Below are 24,152 nucleotides of genomic sequence, written 5' to 3' on the forward strand. Positions count from 1 at the left end.
TTTTATAGTGGGTGCATCTACTAGATTTTCCTCTTTGGGCTAAGCTAAAATTGGATTATGATCTGATATTTGGTACACATATCTATAATAGCATATCAGCCCTGGGGATAGATGCCGTTATCCCCATTTTATAGGTGAAGAAAGTGAGGCAAACAGCTTAAGTGACTACCCGGGGTCATATGACTAGTAGATAATCTGAGGCACTATGACTGTGTGTGTGTGTGTGTGTGTGTGTGTGTATGTATGTATATGTATGTATAAGATTTTCATGATCACTAATTTTTGGTCAATTTAAGATCTGGAATTTCTTTGCCTCACAATTTAACGTGGGGACATGAATTGATAGTGGCAAAGCACTGTATGAATAAATGTTGCTTTCTGTGGGGGCAAATTCCTTAAAAATCTGTATCACACTCTCGTACTCAGAACTCAGTTTAATTCTATGCCAGTGCATGGTAATGCTATTTTCTTCCCTGAATGGCTTATAGTCTCTTTGCATAGCCCCAAATTATCCTTTTCCTATCCTGCCATATAGAGAAGGCAGGACAATTCTTGAGTTGTTCCTGAAACCCCCAGACAAACTCTCAGACCCACATTATGGTGAACTGGACTGCCCTACAACTGACTTTGTTTTTCAAGATTACTCTAGAAAAGTCTGAAGGCCCTTTGACACAATCAAAAATGTATAGGTAAATAAAATAGAGAAAAAGGAGATCAATGACTTGGGCATGCAGCTGAAAAAGCTAGAAACAAAATGTACTGGGTATAGAGATAGGATCTGAATTCAAATTGTGGCTCTCATTTAATAGCTGAGTAACCTTGGTCAAGTCACAACCTATTTGGACCAATTACTTATTGGAAATCATTCCCATAAGATGTTTGAACTAGACGCCCTTCAAGATCCTTTGTAGATGATCTGTCAGTGAGCATATGAATAATGTGGAATAGGGTAGAATTGTGCATACCTTGCTCCTTTGAGACCCGGACATGACTGAGGAAAGAACAAAGGTTAGTTACAGCATGTGCAATATGACATCTTTATTTTGTAGGGATATAAGTAAAATTATGAGATAGTATTTGGCAATCAGAATTGGGGGAAGGGGTCCACAAGAACTTTGACAAAAATCCAATAAACTAGCAGATGAATAAAGTGAAGAGGAACCTCTTTGTAGGCTGCCTTGCATCTTTAGCATGTATGATTTTGGTGACCACAGTACATCAGAATTTATGCTGTGTAAATCTGTTGAAGTGAGGCTATACTTAGTCTGGTGAAGACCAGGGGCTGGAAAATGAGGGGGTCTGAGGACGTGACAGAGAAATTAAACTTGTTCTGTGTTGTAGGGTAATTGGGTTAAAGTTACACAAAAGTGGGTTTTAGATTAATATAAGAAATGTGAACAATTAGAGCTGCCTCAAGGTGTAATGGGATGCCCCATCATTTGATGTATTTGGGTAGTAAAAGGATTCATGCTTGGATTAAACTCCCCTCATCTTTTCATACTTTGATAATTTATGATTTCAAAACAGTTTCTATGCTCTTGGTATTTTCCCTGGCAGCATGTAATCTCACTTCATAGGATGTTGATGTTCCTGACATTTTCTAAGTATCTATTACATCCAAAACTGTCTTCAAAAGGCATGAAAAGTCAATGAAATAAGTTGAAGAGAATTCATTTTTTAATGCTGCCTACTTCCAGGTACTTGCTGAAAAGGCAGCCCTGGTATCTGAGTGTTGTTATATCAGAATTTTCCTATGTAATCATCCTTTGAGATTTATGAGTTTTGTTATGAGTGAATGGAAAATGAGAGTAGTGCAATGGAGTGAACTTGCAAGAATTCAGAAACTAATCAATCTGTACCAAACTTTCATAATGACTGAAGCTAAGAGCCTGAACATATATCTACCTCATTTATCCAACATCAAACAAGCTATTCTACATGTCTTTTCCAAATACCTGAAGCCAAACATACCAAAGACTGAAATTTTTTTATGGAAATATTTCTTAAATGTATATATCACAAAATTTCCCTGCCTTAATAAACAGTACACTAATACCTCTATTGCTAAAGATATGTTCTGACTTTTTTTGTCAGAAACTTCAGTATTACAAATAGTATGACAAAGTGCTTACTGTGTGCCAGGCATTCTAAGGGCTGGGTATACAGATCCTAGTAAAAAAGTACTGCCCTCAAGGAACTTAGATCTAGTGGGGGAGGATCATCTGAAAAAAGGAAGAGAAAAGTGTACATACTGATTGTGGGAGGGATGGGGAATGCTAGAAGTTAGAGTGCAGCCTAGGAACTACTTTAAATGGAAATTCTGGGAGGAGCCATCTAATCACAGGGCCAGGGCACAGGAGTGGATGGTAAATTGAATATATGAATTTCAGAGCTGAAATGAGGCTTTAGGATGTTGCATAGGAGGCCTCATAGGGATATATTTCAGAATGTCATAAAAGGGCTATTCAAGAGTGCTGGAGCCAGCTTATACTGGAGAATCAATTGTTACATCTTCAGTGTGAGCATATACATCTCAGAAAGGGGCAAATGTTACAAACCAGGGCTTGATTCATTCTTTTGTTGATTGTCTATGACGTGATAGAAAAACTTTCATAATGCAGAGTAAACAAGAATTTTTTCCTCCTCCTGGAGAGCTGTTAAAATATTTACCGTCACACCGTAGGTTATGCTATAAAAATTAACATGACAGACTGAAAAAGCAACCTACATCTAAAGGAAGGGGAAGAATTAAAGTTAGGGAGTGAGAGAAGGAATCCAATCTGTTTCAGGCATTAAAGAGCCACTGTGTTGGCTTCCTGTGGTGCTCCCTGCTCCCATACTCCTATCCCCTTCAACTCAATTTCCTCTTAATGTCACACTCAAGATCTATTCAGTGCTCCCTGAAATGCCTAATCCATAATAAACTTTAATTAAATATTTTCCTTTATCTTTCCTTTCACCACTTGGCACTAAGACCTGGCTCCTTATTAACAGTGAATCCCTTGCCACTGTTTCTACTACTGGCTTAATTTTCACTCAACATTCCTCCATCATGGAGAAATCAGAATACTTTGCCCCCTATTTTGACTTCCAGTTTTTCCCTTTATCATCATCATTCTTCAATCTTTCCTTTGAGGATATCTGTTATTGATAGATATCTTACTGTATTTTCCTTCCTCAATGAATTCATTTTCTAACTCACAATCTCTATTTCCAACTCCTGCTCTCATAATGAGGAATTTAAACGTAGATGTTTACAGACTCAAATTTCCTAACCTCCCTGTTCCTTGACCCCCATGACCACCTCTCCCCACTTTAGTTAGACTCAGATGGTCAACTTCTCGATTTTCACCAAGTATCCCACTTTCATTGATGAACTCCAAGATTTCTTCCATCAATCATTTATTATTTCATCTTCACCTGTGCTTATGACCCCCAACCCTGTTCTTCTTCTTCTTGGCTTCCAATACCTCCACTGCTCATACAAAAATGCCCATCTCTTCCTCAAAAAAAAAAAAAAAAAAGCCCTCACTTGATCCTACCATCCCTGCTGACATCCTTTATCTTTCCTACTCTTAGGAAATTTCTTGGAGAAAGTGCCTCCATTTCCTTTCCTTTCACTTCCTTCTAAACCCACTTCAAATTTCATCATTCAAACAAAACAATTTTCTGGGAAGTTATCAGTCATTTCAATTGCAAACCTAATAGGCTTTTCTCAGTTCTCATCCTTGACTTTTGCTTCTTTTCATAATGGGTCATTCTTTTACTCAATATTCATGCCTCTAGGTCATTGTAACGGGGCTCTCTCCTGGTTCACTTCCTACCCATGACAGCTGGGCAATTTACCCTTTGCTGGATCTTAATCCAGCTCACATGCACTAACTGTGGATGTACCTCAAGGTTCTGCCCTGTTTCCTCTTCTGCCTCTCTGATGTATTGGCAATCTCATCGGCTCTCATAGATTGAGGTATCATTTCTATCCTGGTGATTCCCATATCTATATAACCAGCCCAAATTTTCTGAGCTCTGTTCTCACATCATGAACTGATGTTTGGACATCTCAGATTGGATGTTCCATAGGCATCTCAAACTCAACACATCCAAAGCAGAACTCATTTTGCTCTTAAGCCCATAAGTCTTGTCATCTCTACTGTCTCGTATCAAAAAAAAAACAAAAAACTTACCCTTTTCTCAACACACATAACTACCACCCTAGATTATTGCAATAGTCTTATAATTGGTTTCTGGTATCTTCTGATAACAAATATCTCCACTCCACTCCATCCTCTACTCAGCTGCCAAAATGATTTTCTTAAAGCTCACATCTGACCACAGTAATCCCCCTACTCGATAAACTCCAGTGATTCCCTGTTACTTCTAGTATCAAATATAGTATGCACTGTCATTTAATGTATTTCACAACCTAACCCACTTCATACCTTTCCAGTCTTCTTACATTCCACATACTATATAATCCAACTACACCAACTTCTTGCTGCTCTTATCACACAGTACTCCGTCTCCTAATTGCATGTCTTTTCACAGGCTTTCCCCTATTCTGGCCACGTTCCCCCTTTTCACTTCTGTCATCTGAGTTTCCCTGGCTTCAAGATTCAAATCAAATTCTTCTTTAGAAGGCTTTTTTCGGTGCTCTCCCCCTTTCCACCCTCTCCTCATGGGTAGTGCTTTTCCACTGAGATTACTTTCCATTTACCCTGTATATATCTTGTTGTATAGTCATTGCACACAATCTTTGTATGTTTTCTCCTCAACTAGAATATGAGATCCATGAAGTCTGGGACCATGGTTTTTCCTTTGTTTTCATTTCCAGTCCTTAGCAGTTTTTGGCACATTGCTACTCACTCCTGACCAACTCTTTCTTGGCAAAGATACTGGAGTAGTTTGACATTTCCTTCCCCAGTGAATTAAGGAGGAGGCTAAGTACCTTGCCTGGGGGTTACATAGTAAGTGTCTAAGACCAGATAAGAACCCAGGTGCTCCTGACCACAGGCCAAGGGCTCTTTCTCTGAGCCACCTAGCTACCTCCTAAAGGCTTAATAAACGTTTGTTGACCAACTGTCCAAGACAGAGTAGGCTTCTGTTCTGAAAGCTAGGTTATATTCTTGTACCTCTACCATCTATAAGAATGGATCTCCAGAAGCAGATGAATGTGATCTTTGTGTTACTACCCATGTCAAGATGGCATAGGGGTGTTCCAGGGCCAACTTGGCTTAAGGTCTTGCAGAACAATCCACCTTGTAGGAGATCAGACCTTAGTTTGTGGGGAAAAGGGACCTGAGTGGAGGGGGGACAGGGCTTGGGAGGGCAAAGGAGAATTTGTGATTCCCAGCCACTTGAAGGAGAGGTAGGAACCTCTCCTTCCCCACTCCTAACGGAACCCAGAACTACTTGGTCTAGCTGCATATACATAGTCATTTGCAGATTGTCTGCCCCATTCGAGGGTGAGTTCCTTGAGAGCAGCAACCCTGTTTTGGCCTTTTCCAGTTTCCCCAGTGCTTAGCAAAATGGAAGATAAAGCCCGGAAATATACCTAAGTAACACTCTACATAACAATTATACGTGTTGTTAAATATGGTGGTTTAATTTCATTTTAAGCTGTATTTGAAATCCAAACCATTTACAGCTCATTCTAAATAGTTGCCTGTAATTTTACTGCTTGAGGAAATCATGTCGTTTCTCCTAAGTGATAAGAACCTTGTCTTTTCTCCAACCTCCAACCTTATTATTAAGATAAATAATAAGCACTATGTGCTATGACTGAGTTCCTCATCTTTTGAAAGGTGGAAAGTATGGAGAGTGGAGGGGAGAAGATTTTAGCATCTTTTATAAAGTGATTCCATTTTCATGGAATTGGCTGAAATAGAATCTCTATCCTAATATAACCCAGGTCTTACAAATTATGTGACCAGTAAACTACCTGAGTTCCTGAATCAACATTTCCCTTATCTATCAAAAGGGGACAATTGAAAGAATTCTGATTTGTGAAGTTATTGTTGAGTCATTTCAGTCACATCTGACTCTTCATGATTCCATTTGGGGTTTTCTTGGCAAAGACCCTGGAGTGGTTTGCCACTTCCTTCTCCAGCTCATTTGACAGATTTGGAAACTGAGGCAAACTGGGTGAAGTGACTTGCCCAGGGTCACATAGCTAATAAGTGTCAGAGGCTGGATTTGAACTCTGGTCTTCCTTTCTCCTGGCCAAACTAGTAAGTGTCTGAAGCCAGATTTTGAAAGCAGAAAGATGACAGTCTGTCCACTCCGCCACCTAGCGGCCCTCAATCATATGGCTGCAAAAGCTAAGGTTATTCCCAGATGGCATTCAGAGTCCAGAAGAGGCATCATGGTCCCCCTACTTGAGTTGCCCCATAACTTGACTGATAGATTGCTGTAATTTTCATCAAAGGAGGCTTGTGTTCAAATCCTTCTATATTTACTGTAGACTGGACAGTGAACTTTAATCCTTTCCCTCCCTAAATATGTTTGTTTTCTTCTGCCTAGGAAACAGGGAAATCTACTTCATTCTCTCAGCCCTCCTCTTTATTTGTTGAGGGGAGTTATTTGCTTTCCTATGGAGCACCTAGGTGGCATAGTGGATAGAGTACCAGATCTGGAGTCAGGAAGACCTGAGTTCAAATCCAGCCTCAGCCACTTAACGAATGACCCTGAGCAAGTCACTTAACTCAGTACCTCAGCTATAGAAATAAGCTGGAGAAGTTTCTTTACCAAGAAAACCCCAAATGGGATCACCAAAAGTTGCATGTAACTGAAATGACTCAACAACAAAATTTGTTCTGCAGTTCAGGCATTAAAACTACCCTGGGATCACAGCATTCACAGTGCTGTGCAAGGTAACTGGGACAAAATAATTAAATGTATTATCTTATTCCATAAACCTTATAACCCTTTACATCTTTTTAAAAAAATCTTTACAGGCAGTGTTTCCATTTTGCTTCAATTACTTTACATGATTTTGCATTCAGTTTACAAGACTTTGGTGCATAATTTTTCATTCTTCCTCAAGAAACCACATGTATCACATTGGATTTAAATTTTTTTGAATTCTCAATGCAATTTTGTTTCCCTCCAACTCCCCCACATCTGAAAAGAAAAAGCAAATACAAAACCTTTGTTGCAAGCATAGCCAAGCAAAAGAAATTCTCATATTGTCCGTGTCTGAAAATGTTGCTTATTCTGGTTTTTAGACTGTTGCCTCCCTGTCAAAAAATGGTCCATCCTTTGGAATCATCGTTTAGCATCGTTTGATTGCGTTGTTCAGAAGTGTTCATTTTTATGGTGTTGTTAATAGTATCTGTTGGTCTTATTCTGTTCACTTCATAAGTCTTCCCATAATTCTCTGAAACTGCCCCTTTTGTCGTGTCTTATAGTACAATAGTATCCCATTACATGGGCATACTAGGTGGTACAGTAGATAGAGCACCAGGCCAGGAGTCAGGAAGACTCATCTTCTTGAGTTCCAATCCGGCCTCAAATACTTACTAGTTATGTGATCCTGGGCAAGTCACTTAACCCTGTTTGCCTGTTTCCTCATCTATAAAATGAGCTGGAGAAGGAAATGGCAAACTGCTCCAGTATTTTTGTCAAGAAAACACCAAATGGAGTCACGAAGAGTTGAACACAACTGAAAAAAAGAAAGACTGACACCCCATTCCATTACATTTACGTATCACAATTTGTACTACATTTGGATATAAATGTACCTTTGATGAACCATCCTTTTTTTTTTTTTTTAATTCTAGCTTTGATTGTGGCCCATAGCTTTTTAAGAGCGTTTAAATCAAGTGAATTCACAGACCACTCAGGGCAGTTTATGTTCATTTCTTTGACAAATTTCCCAACCTTTCATGATATTGGGCATGATGCAAGATATTTCAATATATCATCTTTAGTTGGGAATTTCTATAATTCCAAAAAAAAGCAACAACAACTGTTTCTCTATATGTCAATATGTTTATCAGCCCATCATTCCTTTAATGGGGATAAGACTTTCAGGTCGACTGAGTCGACTGAAAAATTTTTTTAAATCCCCAAAACATTTTTTTTACATGGATGTTTTTCAATATGATGAAGACACTCATATTTTACAAGTTCACTTGAACCTCTGTGGTCAGTGGTTTTCATGTAACTTCTTCCATTATTCAATTTTCCCACATCCTTTTGATTTTTGTTTTTTTATTTACTTAATTCCAAGTTAGTCACTGTCTGATTTTTTCTTTCCACTTATATCTTGTTCTTTCAACATGGATCAACTAAGTTGCATTGTAGAGGAATCAAGAAAAACTCCTCCAGCATCCAGGTTCCTCCTTAAGTTTTTGCTTGTTTTCCGCAGATTAATTAGTCTCTTTTGTAGCAATAGTCACTCAGTTTTTCATGTTGGTTTTTTTTTTCTTTTCAACTACTTTCCTTTCTGTTTTGGTTCAACTGATGTTATTAAATTGAGAGCTTCAGTGATCCTTGAAAAACTTGGTTTCCCCACAGGGAAAGAAAATGCTGCAATATTTCTTAGTCACTGAAGTGTGCTCTTTGAGAGGTACCACTTCTGCACAGTTTTTGAAGTAATAGCCATTCTTATAAACCACACAATTAAAAACACCATTAAAAGAGCAATGAACCATACGTGTTTGGCATGAAATCCAACACTCAACTGATAGAACTGACCACAAGTGGAGAAACCAGTTCAGTTTGGTTTCATCTGGTCAAAGTCAGATGTTCTGAATCAAATTAACCCATTGCTGTCTGACTCTACCTCCTCCAGCCCCAAAGCATTTTAATGTAGAAGCACATAGGCATGACCATTGCTGTCACAAAATGGAACCCATATAAAATTGTATCTCTTCTCCCGTGTAATTTTTGGTACAATAGGAATTCTAGAGACATAGGATCATCCGTTTTTTGAGTTTGTCCAGCCTACTTGCTGTTCCCCTCCTTAATCTTTCTATGGCTGGTAGATAGGTGTTGATTTTGACATGTTTAGAATTGAGAGGTTTGTTTCCCTAAACTGAATCAGTTTTGAGTGTGGTCCTTGGAACTGGTTGTCTACTGTTCAAGTAGATATGATTTTTTTTGGATATGCAATCCCTTAGGATCATTGATTTAGATCTTTAAAAGACCTTTGAGATCATGTAGTCCATCTCTTTCATTTTACAAATAAGAGATCTCAGACCCAGACTGGGTTAGTCCAAGATCACATGAGTAGGAAGGAGGCAGAGTTTGGATTTCAGATTCTTATTCTAAATCCAGTACTCTTTTTTTTTTTTTTTTGAGGCAGTTAGGGTTAAGGGACTTGCTCAGGGTCTCACAGCTACTAAATGTCTAAGGCTGAATTTGAACTCCTGACTCTAGGACTGGTGTTCTATCTACTTGTCATCTAGCTGAACCTCCAGTACTCTTTCCAGACAAAATGAATCTTAGTCCTGTGCAGTACCTTTTCACTTTTGTAGTGAAAGGGGCAGATGGTTAGAAAGAAGGCAGAGGGTGCCAGCAATCTTACAGTTTTCATATTGCCTTTTAATTCAACTGCTGATACTACGTAATCTTAGTCCAACAACCATTAAGTTGTCATGTTTTGGGGGGAATTTGACCATCAATAGAGACATTCTTTCTACAACTAAGACGAGAAGATACAAGAAAACTGAAGCTAAATGGAAGAAAGTTTTTCTTTGGAAATGCAAATAAAGGGTTTGGCAGAGTTGGTTTCACCATGCACTCCAAGGGCAATAAGACACACTATTTAATGGGTCACTTGGCCACCTCATCCTACAGTATTCATGATGAGAAGAGACCACCATGAAGGCATGCGGTTCTGCACCAAAATCTATTGTAGAGCATGAGAAAGGAGGAAAACTCTACCAAGAGTTTGATAAAGTCCTCCCAATAGGTTACCACATACCTTAACATTCACTGGTCTCAGCACAAAGATGAGTTTGTGGGAGGATGCTGAAAAATATGCTGGGAAATATGGCTCGGGAAGGAGAAACTAAAGATAACAAAGGCTTGTAAGCTACGCAGAAGGTTATGATTATATTCTTCAAGGAGAAAGGAAAGATTGTCTTTCCAAAAACAATGATCATGATGCCTACCTGGTAAACCCTCAGTCTAAAGATACTATGAATAAAAGCAGAGGAGTTTAAGCCTGAAGGATTCCCTCTTCACCTGAATGGCTCAATTCCAAAATATGATTCCTTCATAGATTAGATCCTGACCCATGATCTAGGACCCTAGGACCTAGAGTCAGTCTCCATGGAGGAAAAAGAAATCTAAGAAGGAGGGTCTTCCAAGGATAGTAATTTCCCACCTCTGGGTTTAGGATGTTATCAGGAATAGGGCCCAACCAAAGGGGAACTCCTAGAATCATAGTCAGCTTTAGGTCTGCAAGGGTCCTTAAAGACCATTTGGTCTAAGCCCTTTGTTTTATAGACCAAGAAACTGAGGCCCAGAGAAATTAAGTGACTCATCTAAGGTTAAACAAGTGGGCAGAGCCTGGATTAAAACTGAGGTCTTCTGTACATAAATCTAGTGCTTCTCATAGGAATCCACTGTCTCTCCAAAGATGTCAGCAGTTGCGAGTAAAAATATTTTGGAATTTTTCCAGTAGATTTGACCTTGGCACAGAACCTCCACAAAGACTCTATTTTCAAGGTAATAATACTATGGGCAGAAGGAGATGTGCCACTTCTTAAATTCACAATGTATCCCCAAATGCCAATTTCAAGAAGTTAATTCCTACATAACTTTGTGGTTCAATTGTGTCCAACTCTTCACACCCCCGTTTGGGGTTTTCTTGGCAAAGAGACTGGAGAGGTTTGTTGTTTCTCCAAATCATTTTACAGATGAGGAAACTGAGATAAATAGGGTTAAGTAACTTGTCCAGGGTCACAAAACTAGTAAGTGTCTTGGGCCATGTTTCAACTAGGGAAGATGAGTCTTCCTGATTTCAGGCACTGTTATCTACTAAGTCACCCAACTGCCTCTACAAAACAAGGAGGTAGACTTATGAAAAAGGCTTCCTGATCATTGAAGATGCAGCACCTACTTTGAATATTATATCTACAAAACTGCCATTTATGCCCTCTGTCTGTGGTTGTTTTTGTTAGACTTATGATGTGATGATTTTTGGATAAGGGACAAAGCCTTTGAAAGTATAGCATATGCTTTCTCAGTGACATAGGGAAGTGGCAGCTACTTGATCCAGGTTTTGATCATGATTTATTTGAAGTTGACTATTATTTGTAAAATAGGTATAACAACACAGCTTAATTGTGATGGTTTATCATAAAATGGGTTGCATATTTTAATATTGTATATTGAGTCACCCTGTTCCTGTTGTCATCCATGATATTTCAGTGGTATGTTCCTTAAGGAAGAAATATCAGCCCCCAAACCTAAATGTTCAGCCAACCTTTCCATTCCCTCCCCCCCAATATAGATACTTAGAAGACCCAACATCATATTAGTGGAATATTTTTTGTGTTTAATATATAACATACATGCATGTGATCCTCCCAAACAATTCACCCAGGAAGTCAATTAAATCAACAGACCACAGGATCTTTCCACAATCATTTGAGGACTTCAGATGTGTTGGATCTTTTGTTTCAGGGGACAGGAATAACCTGTCTTATCATTTAACTGTGTAAGAACTGGTTGTTGCCACATATACCTGCGTGATATAATAAAAAGACTCCTGAAAAGTTAGTCAGGAGACCTGGGTACAAAACTTAACTGTGTTGCTACTTGTGAAATCAGGAGCAAGAAAATCCCTCCTCTGCGAAATTAGAGAATTTTGGACCATGGTGCTCTTTCAGTTCAATCCCCTTCTACAGATAGGGAAATTAAGGCCTAGAGAGGTTAAAGGTCTTGTTTAAAGTTATACACATTATAGGGAGCAGAGGCAGGTTTTCAATCTTGACTTCTAATCTAGCGACATTTCCTGTACAGTGCATGCATTACTATCACCATGTTTCACATTAAAAAATTAAGATTATGTAATTAGTCCAAGGTCATATAGCTAGTTGGTGTTAGAACTCGAACTCAGATCCACCTTTCCCCTGATTCCAAGTCCAGTGGTCTTTCTACTATACTATATTGTTCCACCGAGGTAAAAAGATTTTAATAACCTCATGCCACAATGGAAAAAAAGTCTTCATTTTGATTGACAAATGAGGATTGTTTGGGGTAATAGATTGAGAACTGGCAGGGACCAGTGATTAATTTCAACCCTCCCACCCCAGCCACCGACTACCATTTCATAGATGAGGAAATGGAAACCTAGGTCCTCCAACTCTAGATACAGTGCCTTTCTATTGTGACACCTGGATCTTTGGAGATGTTTTTATTCTGCTTGAATCTGTGAACCAATGGCTAATGGTACAAGAAACAGAGCACCCAGACAGGGTGTGGGGGTTTGAGAATGAGGTGAGGGGTAAAGGGAACAGATGTAACCTGGGTCAGTGCCCTGGCACTAATAAAGCTAGGCAAATGGTGTATGTGTGTGTGCGTGTGCATGTGTGTGTGTAGGGGGGCAACCTGCATTGGTTCTTCCCTTTCAGCATCTTGAGAAGAGAAATTCCATTCAGGTACTCATCATAGCTTTGATATTCCACTGGATTCCTTCTGGCTCTTGGTAAACAAGAGCCCTTTTTCACGTTTGGTTCGGTTCATTATAAAAAAGGTTTAGAAAGAACAGTTAGCTTCTCTTCCTACAATTCAGTTTTTTCCTCCCTAACTCTATGCTCAATCTTGAAATTTCTCTATACAAACTATATTGTTTCCTGCTCATCCTTTTATACTCACATGGTTTATAGGGTAAGGTTTCTCAAGATCATTGGATTCCTAGAAATCCTAAGAAAGGGGTTGCACAGAATTGAACTGCAGGACCCACAGATGAAGATGGGTCTGGATAATCCAAAGCATTCCACCACCAATAGCCCATCAAAGTGATACCTTTGAAGAAAATGTCTCATCCCTGGGTCTGGGTGGACATGACCTCAAAAATCTGAAAGAAGATAACCTCAGTTCCCAGGATCCAATTTTCAACAATGACTGGGCCCAGCTTCTTGGACATTTCTTCATCCAAAGAAGGAAATGATCTATTTGGAGAAAATTTAGGACAACTTTGTAGTTGAGCAGTCAGGGTTATTATGGAACCAATTTCTCTTCACTTGGTTTTCTTTGGTGAGGATTGCATTATAAGTCTCCAGGAAAAGGATCTCTGGGGAAGTGGTCTTTTGAACAAAGCACCAATCTAGCTTCTTTAAGGTAATGCTTCGTGAACTGGATTCTGGTCCCACTGGAAGCCATTTCCTCCATTCTTGTTCTATATCATCTTTTGAATCCCAGACATAACAGGGATCTTGCCTACCCTTCTCTTGGCGACCTTTGGTGTAATCTGGGAGAGGAGTATACAGTGGTGGAATCACCACTTTCCGAAGGTACTGCTTGACTTTCTCTTTAAAATGTGGTCTTTGATTCATTATAGCCTGAATTTCAGCCTGCAAGGGCATGTATAATGTTGCCTCTTCCTCCCCCAAAAAGACTCCTCTTGAGACGGGTCTTGATTTGACTAAGTAACTGCATTCTCTGCTACCACTATAATGTAGACGTCCCAGAAACTTGTCCTTTGGTCTCCCACTGGCTGAGTCTTGGCCATCTATCTGCACATACTGCCCAGTGTGGGTGGTAGCTGGGCGCCACTGATTTGGAGGAGTTGGTAGCCTTCGATTAAAATGAGATCTATAGTCAGCAGACATAAATTGTCTTTTCTGTCCCTCCTGTTCTTTACCTTTGCAGGATCTCTGGAGACAAAATTGGATCTGCTTGTCCAAACTACCCCATTCCTGATGGGGTGCTAACTTTCTCCTTCCCAAATTCATTTTCAAGCTGCTTTGCTTTGGATCTGGCTTTAGCTTTCCCTTCGAAGCTTCCAAAGACTCATTCAAGTCTTTCTTGCTTTCCTTCTCTTTCACCAACAAACCACCATTGGAAGCAGGGGAGAAGACATCCCTATTGGAGCCAAGATAACCTGGTACTGGAGTTTTCCTCAGGTCTCTCCTGTTCTTCACTAAAGCCATCAGCACTGTCATCACGGTGCTGGAGGAGCTAGACAATTCATCGTTGGTGAGCTGTCTAACCATGTCCCTGTTGCCTAGCAACCTGGCATAAGCCAATTCTGACCTCCAGAGCTTCTTGCGGTATTGGCTGTACAAAGCTTTCTGTTCCACTAGCCAGGTTTTGGCTTCATGTTTTTTCAGGGACTCCAAAACACTGAGTTTTTTCTTGAGCAGACTCTCCTCCTTCCAGTTGAAAGCAAGGGGCGAATAAGATTTTTCCAAATATTTGATTTTCATCTTTTCCCTGGTTCAGGAATCACACTTGTTTCCCCTAGATTTGGAGGGTCCTATGTGAGATATGTCCAAAGAGCTCACTCCAGGGATCCTTCCATGCAGCTGAATGCCCCCAAGCTCCCAGGTTCCTGGCTGAGTTCTACTCAGAACAGAGGCAGTAGACATATGAATGTGGTTAGTTACCCGTGACCAATACTACCACCCAGTTCATTCTTTTCAGGCAACCTAGTTTGTTGTCGAGACCTGCCATGGAGTGCTTTGTGGGGTTGCTAGGACATTGGATCCTCTTCCTTCATGGAAAAGGATGGGGGACAATGATAGGAGGCTCGCCAATGGTTGTTGGTTTTGGAATCCAGACAGAGAGGCCACACATAACTGAGGTCATGGACAAGGCAGCTGACATTATGTCCTGAACCAAAGAGGGGACATCCCCAAGTCTCCCTTGGTTATATATGCTCTTAGAATGAACGCACTTTGTGCGATATAGGGCAAGAAGCATGATGAGAGTCAGGTGGATGTGTTTGCCTTTAGAACTAATGATATTTCCACTTCATGGAGCATAATTTTATCTGACTGAATTGGAACAAACATAATCCTCTCACCCTAGGGGGGAACTTAGATCTTCCTGACTCCAGACTGTGCTCTATCCACAGAGCCACCTAGGAACTAAGGATCTTTAGAGAAGAGAAAGCTCACCTTTAATTATTTTAAAGATTGTTATTTGGAAAATAGATTTGACTTCTTCTGTTTGGTCTCAGAAGGAAGAAATAGCAGCAACAAGTGAAGGCAAAAAGAAGAAAATTTGGGAAATTTTTGAACCATTAGAACCATTCCTGAGTGGAATTCACTGCAAAATCTTTAGGCTGACTGATCCCTTGTCAGTTTTCTGACAAGGGTTTCTTTTGGCGGGGCAGGGGTGGGGAGAGGTTTAAGGGTTGGATTAGATGACCCGAGAAGACATCCCCTGGTTGACAGCAGGGCTGGAAGCAGGATTGGGGGTCTAGAGACCATGGCTATTCCCGGGACTCTTGGGCTCAGGGTCCTAGGCTATATCCATTGGGTTCTGAAGGGAGGTGATAGTAAAGTTGGTGCAGGTGGTTTGACTTTCCTGGCTTCAGGCCACTTCCTGGTGAGTAAGCAGGTAACTTTCTGCTTCAGCTAGGCTGACTTGTTGGTCCTATGGGTGGTAATGATCAGTGCATGACAGCCTCCATCGATGAAGATAATACCCAAGCCAATGATGGCATATATCCTTAAAGCATCAAAATGTTAAAGTAAATTTCTTAATAAATATGTGATGTTCTAGAAACAGAGAGATCTCTAGCTTACAGCCAGTTCTGACAACTGACCTGGCCCTGAACGCTGGCAAACAACCGGGCAGTGCCTAGGGAAGGTGGAGGTTGTTTTTCTAAAGGGTATTAAAATAGACTTGAAACTCATTCAATCAGGACACTTAACACCACCCCACACCAACTATGAACAACTATGACCGCAGAAAGACTATACTTCTCTCCTTCCACAGTAATAATAGACGATATAGTGCTTTTTCTTTTTTTGAAAATTTTACTGCGCTCCTTTGTTTTTCATATCACCTCTATTTCCAGATTTTCCTCCCCTACCCAGTAAGCTATCCCTTGTAACAAAGTATATGAGAGGAAGAGGGAAAAAAATTATCAAAACTAAACAACATATTAAACAAGTGTGACAGTTTATGTAATGTTACACACCATAGTCCTCTACTTCTGTAAAGAGATTAGGGACATGAATTTTCCTTTTTTTAAAATTTTTTTTATTAATTTCATGTAAAAACTATTTTTAACATTTGTATTTTAAAATTTTTGAGTTCTAAATTCTTTCTCTCCCTCCCTCCCAGCTCCCTTCCTTGAGAAGGCAAGCGATTTGTTATAGATTACACGTGTGTAGTCATGCAAAAGATATTTCCACATTTGCCATGTTGCAAAAGAAAACACAGACCAAGAAAAATAAAGTTCAAAAATTATGCTTCAATATGTATTCAGACTGCATTATTCCTTTCTGTAGCAGTAGAAAGCATTTCTTGTCATAAAGGAACATACATTTTCTCAACTCTTATCTGGGGCTAAAATTTATGACTAATTAGTCATTAACTTTTATGGTGCTTTATAGTTGACCAAGCATCATTTTCCTTACAACATCCTATAATATAAATATTATTGTCTCCATTTTATAGATGAAGTAACCAAGGCTCATAGTTCATTATTTGCACAAAGCCAGAGTCAGATCTTGGACCCTGGTCTCTTGGCTCCAAGACATACTCTTTGTCATTTGTCATGCAGCCCCTTCTGCAAATGCAAACCCCTTGGATTGTATATCATCATTTTTTAAAACTTATTTTCCCTTATTATTATTCTTTATGGTCACTTGACTCTGAATCATCCATATAAAATTCTTAGTGGTATGGAAATTGCTAATTGGCAGGCCCCAAACCTTGCATCCTGCCTCCCAAGGAATGACTCTGGGTGGAGATTGTCAAGTCCTGAAATAAATCAAAACCACAAGGTGAGGAATAAAACATCTTTAATTGAGATAACTGGGTAGCAAACCTGCCACCCTGGGGGATGTCTAGTGGACATGAAAAAAGTTTTTGTAGTTTTAGGAGGAGAGGGGAAGGAGGGAGCATGAGGTAGTAAATCCTGGTCTTGAGACCCCCATGGCTCTTGGCATTTTTGTCAAGGAAACTCCCTTCATTCTGGCTGTTCTGCCCTTTGTGCCATGAATCCCGAAGGAAGGGGGCAAGGACACTGGAAATTGAAATACAGCTCAATCTGGGTTCCCTACAAGGGAAATTCTTCAGGTGGAGGAACCTAGAGTATGGTTCACCTCAACATATTCAGGAGTAAGTATCTTAAGAGTAGGAATGTAAGGACATTACTGAAATTCTGACACCACAAGGCTCATCTGAGGGAGTGGCAAGTAATATTACATTTGGTATTAACAATTTCTGTCCTTACATTAGGAATTTTCTGTCAAGATGTTGTGTAAATTCAAATTCATCAAAATGTCAGAGGTCATGAAATCAGGGCTTGGGAGGAGACCTAGAATTTTAAGTGGCTTAAGGAAATGTTGGTCCGTGGAGTGTTCAGAGGAGGAGAGAGTAAAAAACACCACGTACGTCAAAAAAAAAAGCCTTAGCTGTTCCTCTTGTGGGAGGAAGAGAAAACAGGAGCTGATCCAAGCAGGTCTACATACAAAGACCATGATACTCTATTGGAAAAGACAAAATATTTTGAAAATAGCTTAAAGAAGACAGAAGAATGTTCCTGGTTTAACCAAAGGAAAAGAAGCAAAAAAAAAAAAAAAAAAGCCTCATGGACTTCTTTGCTCCAAAGAAATGCTCACATTTTTTTTTTCAACTTCAAAAGTTGATTTGATTAAATGTTAATACTTTGGCAAGTCATTTGCATGGAGAAGATTCATGCAGATCAATTGAAGCACTGCCTTCATGTTCCTAGGACGAGAATTAAGCTATTTCATCAACAATATTCACTATCTCTTTCATTTTACTTTATCATGAAGTCTAGTAGGTGTTCTTTTAAACCAGAATGTAATAATAGTAATGGACTTTATATGATGTGTAGAGTTTGCTAAGACTTCACATATCTTGTTTGATTCACACAATCACCCTGGGAGGTAGATGCTCTTATTCTTCTCATTTTATAGATGGAGAAACTGAGGCAGATAATGGATGACTTGTCCAGGGTTACACAGATAGCAAGTATCTGAGACTGGATTTGAACTCATGTTTTCCTGATTCCAAACCCAGCACTCTCTACCCACTGTAATTGCCTCAATTTTATATTTTATTATCTCTTTAATTACCGGAAAGATGTGAATCCCCAATGCATTAATTGTAGAGAGAAGGCAGCTCAGCTCAGGTTGACCTTTGCACTAGTGGGAGAAGTGATGCTGTCCAGTGTTCAGGGGAGGAGAAGGGTTCAGCTTGTGTGCATATGGGATGGGGATGGGGATGGGGCTGCTGAAGAGTGGAAAGCTAAATAGATTTTTGGCTTCTCCTGAGTTAAAATATTCATGTAAATAGTTGTGGATGACCAGAATATCACATGCAATCACATCAAAACTCAATGCAGTGAGCCAATCAAGTAAGCAAACAAGTGCCTATTATGTGTCAAGCTATGTATCCTAGGATTCAATTTCAGATCTGTCACCCCAATTTCAGCACTCTATCCACTATAGATAGCTTGGAATCAGGAAGACATCCTCATGAGTTCAAATCTGGCCTCAGACACTAGCTGTGTGTCCCTGGGCAAGTCATTTCACCCTGTTTGCCTCAGTTTCCTCTCCAGTCAAATGAGCTGCAGAAGAAAATGGCAAACCACTCCAGTATATTTGCCCAGAAAACCCCAAATGGGTTCATAAAGAGTAGATCATGATGGTAATGACTGGATGATAGCAAACGTCCACTGTACCACTTTGTAAATAGCTATAATAAGGATACTGTAATATTATTATAGAGCTAGGAATGATTTACCTTATTTTAAAATATTAGTTTACACTATACTAAACTATAGAAATAAATGACCACAGAACTGTGAATACTAATTATTTGTAATATGAAAGAACCTGAAGCCCCAGTGCTTCTATTGGGCACCGTCAGTGAGAAAACTATTTCAAAAGAAAATTCCAGAGTTCAATAGGACAAAGATTGTTTTTTGCCTTTTTCTGTGTCCTCAGCATTTAGCATAGTGCCTGGCACATAGTAGGTACTTAATAAGCATTTACAGACTGCTTAATTGATAGGTCCGCTCTTTTGAATCATCCCTATTCTTATATTAGAGGCAAAAAATGGAGAGTCAGTTATTTTGAGACAATGAGTTTTCTACAGATAATGGAATTTTATCCAAATCTTCTACACAGATCCTTTCACATGTAAACATTCGATACTGTACTATTTAAAGCTTCTGACTATAGATGCTTAATGTCCCCAAACTGCCTAGAGCGAAAGGTGTTAAACCCGCATGGATAAGCCATTAGCATTTCATAAGCTGGTACCAGTGGTCTTAGACCTGCTTTATATTCCATATCCCCAGGATAGGTTTATTTTAGACTGTGGTCCAGAGGCCATTTTGAGATCAGGAAGAGAACAGAAACATTTTCTGCATATTTCATTGGCATCTGTTGTGTGTACCATAATGGTACTGAGGAGAGAATGAGGGCTCTGAAGTACAGGCTTACACCTCATTTATTTTTTCAAAATAAGTTTTATTGTTGTCTTTCATTTTTAAATTATAGCCATTTTCTGTCATAGTCCTACCCCTCCCGCCTCCAGACACACAAGGCAACAACTCCTCCTCTTGTGTCAAAAAAAGGCCTTTAAGCAAAACAGTGACCCCAAATCTGATAGCAAAATAACATTCTACCCCAAAGTCCCCCACTTCTCCACCAAATTCTCCTCCATGTGTTTCATCATCTATACTCTTGGGCCAAGATTAGACATTTCATTGGTTCAGAGTTCATTCAGCTCTGATTTAGCATTCCTTTCATTTACACAATTATAGTCATCGTTTAATGGGCAACTACGTGGTGCCATAGTGCATAGAGCGCCAGACCTGGAATCAGGAAGACATCTTTCTGAGTTCAAATCTGACCTCAGTCTCTTCCTAGCTGTGTAACCCTGGACAAGTCACTTAACCCTGTTTGCCTCAGTTTCCTCATCTGTAAAATGAGCTGGCAAACCACTCCAGTAGCTCTCCCAAGAAAATCCCAAATGAGGTCACAAAGAGTCAGATGCAATTGGGCAACAGCAAAAGTCATCATTTATAGTGTTCTACTTTTCACTAAGTAACAGTTCACAGAAATTATCCCCTGATTCTCTAGATTCCTCATATTCATTGTTTCTTAGAATGCAATCATATTCTGTTATATTCCTATGCCTCAATTTGTTTAGCCTTTCCTAAACAAATAGGGAAAGCATTTTGTGTTTAGTGGGTTTTTTTCACTACCACAAAAAGTGATCCTATTAATATTTTGGTACCTATAGGACCTTTACTTTTTTTTGATATAGAAATTTCTTTTTTAGCCTATATATATTATTATTATTTTATTTGTTTTCAGTGTTCTACAATCACTTCCATATATCTTAGATTTTTCCCCTCTCTCTCCACTTACCCCTTTCCTCCTCACTCCCTCCCCAAGATGGCATGCAGTCTTATGTAGGTTCTACACATACATTCCTATTAAATACATTTTCACCTTAGTCATGTTGCAAAGAAGAATTAAAATGAATGAAAGAAATCATAAAACAAACTAAAACATAATACAAAAGAAAATGATGTGCTGCATTCTGCAATCAAATTCCATAGTTCTTTCTCTGGATGTGGAAGGCATTTTGCCTTAAGAGATCATTGGGAATTATTTAAGTAGGACCTTCACTTTTGTCTTTGACCTCCATAGGGTACATATACCCAGGAGGGATCTCTGAATCTCAAAAGGTAGGAATAACCGAATCCCTTTTCTCACAACTGGTCTCCACAATGGTTGGATCTGTTCATGGCTACGCACATTATTGGGAATTTCTTTGCACAGCCCCTCCTCCATTGGCTATTTCTATCTTTTATCTTCGCCAATTTGTCAGATGTAGGTGGATCCTCAGAATTGTTTTAATGTACATTTTACTTGTTATGAGTGACTTGGTGTCATCTTTCATATGGATGTTGGTAATTTTGTACTTCTTTTTTAAAACAGATCATTTTATTTGACTGCTTATCTTTTGGGAATTACACTCAATTTTATATATCTGTATCATTTTCCTGTGTATTATGGATATCAGAATTTAATTTAATTTATTTTATTTATTTGACATGATTTTTCTCCCTTGTTTCTTTTTCTTCTTCTAGCTTTACTGATTTTGTTTGTACTTTTTGCATGTTTCTATAACTTTTTTGTTATTATTGTTTTCTTTATCATTTGTTTTTTTAATATACCCTTTCTATCTCCCCTAACCAGTGAACTATCTCTTGTAACAAAGATGAAAAAAGAAAGAATATTTCGTACTCCCAGTCCCATAAGTCAGCGAAGGAAGGAGGGAGTATTGTATCTATTTTAACAAGATCTTTTGTTTCTTCCTCCTTTTCCTCACCCCCAGCGCCAGGGCTTATGCCATTCCTAAATATAGCTCAAATGGACAAACCCAGTACAAGGTTCTGGCTTATCAGTGTCACCCTTGAACATTAAGGACCAGTGTGATAAATGAAACCTTACTAAATCAGAACAGCTATAGAGATAGCCAGGAGAAATTCATGAAATGTAGTGTTCTTGCTTATACAGGATAATACCAACAGCTAAGCTTAAAAAATATTGCCTAAATAGAAATCCTTAGGAGACCTGCTTCAGGATTCAGACGAGTCCATCATTTTTAGATTAAGTGAAGACTCCTTGCAATTCAATTCAATAAGTTGTTGGGGGCCTGCTGGGTGTCCAACCTGGCACCTGGCATTGTAGTGGTGTGTGTGTTGGGGCAGGAGGGGAGTAAGGGGATGGCATGTTCTGTGACCTGAAACCTAGATGGACTAGAGAATAAGATGGGCAGCAGTAGCATGGGGAACCAGAAACCTTCCTGAGGAGAGCAGAGCCAAGGTGGAGGAGAAAAGACAGACAACTTTCTGAGTTGGCAGTTATAGCTCTGCTGATTACATTATCTGTACGATCTTGAGCAATTCATCCCCAGTTTTCTCATCCATAAGATAAAGAGGTGAGACCAGCTAGACTGTAAAGTTTCTCTCAAATCTAAATCCTATGAGGCAACTTGGAGCACATGTACTCCTAGGGGATATGAGGAGCTTGCCAAGGGAATACGACTGTACTACCTTATTGATTATATCATATATTGTCTTATTATAATATAGTTATACACATATTATATATTTACATATAATATGTGTTATATTATATATATCATATATTATTTTATAATGTGATATATTGTTTTTAGATATTACATATATATTTTACTTATATGTTTATATATATGTTACAATATATATTTAATCAGGCCTGCACAACATATAACTCACAGGTCACTTGTGTCCACCAAAGGATTTCAGGTAGCCCACAAAAAATCTAGGGTTGCCACTGTGTACTCTCTCCTGTTTGTCACATGACCCACGGCAACCAACCATCATCAGTCAGCCTGTTTCTAGTATACCCTACTGGCAGCCTGAAGAAGTTTAGCCTATTTTAATTTTGGCCCCTACCTACTGCCAAGTTGTGCAGGTTTGTATTAATGTATTATTTTATTAACTATGTAAATGAATGACTGCATTATCTTATTGAAATTATCCAAAAGTAGTAGTGTTAGTGAAAATAGATTATAATCTGATAACTTTGTGACATTAAAAATGTTATATATTGAATACAATTTTTAATGAAAAAAACAATTTCTTGATTTTATTTATGTGCAAAATAAATCTTAGAATTTATTTCCTTTTCTATTTCGCATCGAATAAATTTCATATTTATTTCCTTTTCTATTTCATATTGAATACAGGAAGGTTTTACTGAGAGCCAAAATGGTATGGGGACTGAAAAAGACTGGGGACTGAAAAATACTGAAAAGGATTCTATAAGGCAAAAGTGAAAGTTTTGACTACCTTCCTAGTAGGAGGAAGGAAACAAACACTAGTTATTTGCCAGATACTGTGCTAAGTAATTTACAAATATCATCTCATTTGATTCTCACACCAACTCTGGGAGATAGGTGCTATTATTATCCCAATTTTATAGTTGAAACTTACAGAGGCTAAGTGACTTATCAAGGGTCATACCTCTGGTCTATGCCTGAGGGTGTATTTAACAGATATTTGTTTGTTATTTAACATTTATGTAACTCTTACTATGTGCCAGGCACTGTGCTAAGGACTTAAAATTATCAGTTCATTTGATCCTCACAGCAACCTTTGGATCCTCTTTTTACAGAAGAGGAAACTGAGGCAAGCAGTTGTTAAGTAAGTTGTCCAGGGTCACTCAGCTAATAAACGTCTGCACTCAGTTCTTTCTGACTCCAAGATTAGCAGTCTATGCGACTGATGCTAGGGAAGAGACAACAAGATGCTGCGGTTTCCACAGCTTTGCTTAGCTGACAACCAAAATGAAGCTTCTTTTTTGGATGTAGTCTGGTAACCTTTCCTCTCAAGAAAAAAAAAATCAAGGAACAGTCAAAAATTTGTCTTTTAAAAGACAAATAAAATAAGGGAAGGAAGTTGAATTATTATGAAAACAGACAAAAGAATGGCTAAGTTTTCTCATTGATCTTATCTAGCATTATAAATCTTTAGAGGTGGAAGTTAGAGGTCATCTACTGTGACCCTGCCATTTTATATACATGAAAGATGAGACTCAGGTTAAGTGATGGGGCCAAGGTCACATAGCTAAGCAGGGACAAATAAAGGCCTCATTGAAGGATCTCGGGGCTTTGCCCCCGCTTTTGTGAATGTTTCTCAATTCCTGCACTGCAGCCAATGCTCATCGTCAACCCCTTCTTCCTGCCCAGTGGATGGAAGTCCTTGATTGAAAAGACCCTGATTACTTCTAGTTGATCCAGACTCAGCCCCTACAAAATCCGGCTGCAAGTGATCAGGTGATCCTGCCCCAACCTGGCCATGCTCTTCAAGCCCAGGGCTGAGTGGCAGGTTTGATTCAGGACAGGTGCTTGGATCTGGGTCAGCAGAGCCTATGTGTACTTATATGTATCCTAGCAACACTCTTGTGAAGATGAAA

Source organism: Notamacropus eugenii, chromosome 5 (assembly GCF_028372415.1).
Source record: "Notamacropus eugenii isolate mMacEug1 chromosome 5, mMacEug1.pri_v2, whole genome shotgun sequence".
In the NCBI taxonomy this organism is placed as follows: domain Eukaryota; kingdom Metazoa; phylum Chordata; class Mammalia; order Diprotodontia; family Macropodidae; genus Notamacropus; species Notamacropus eugenii.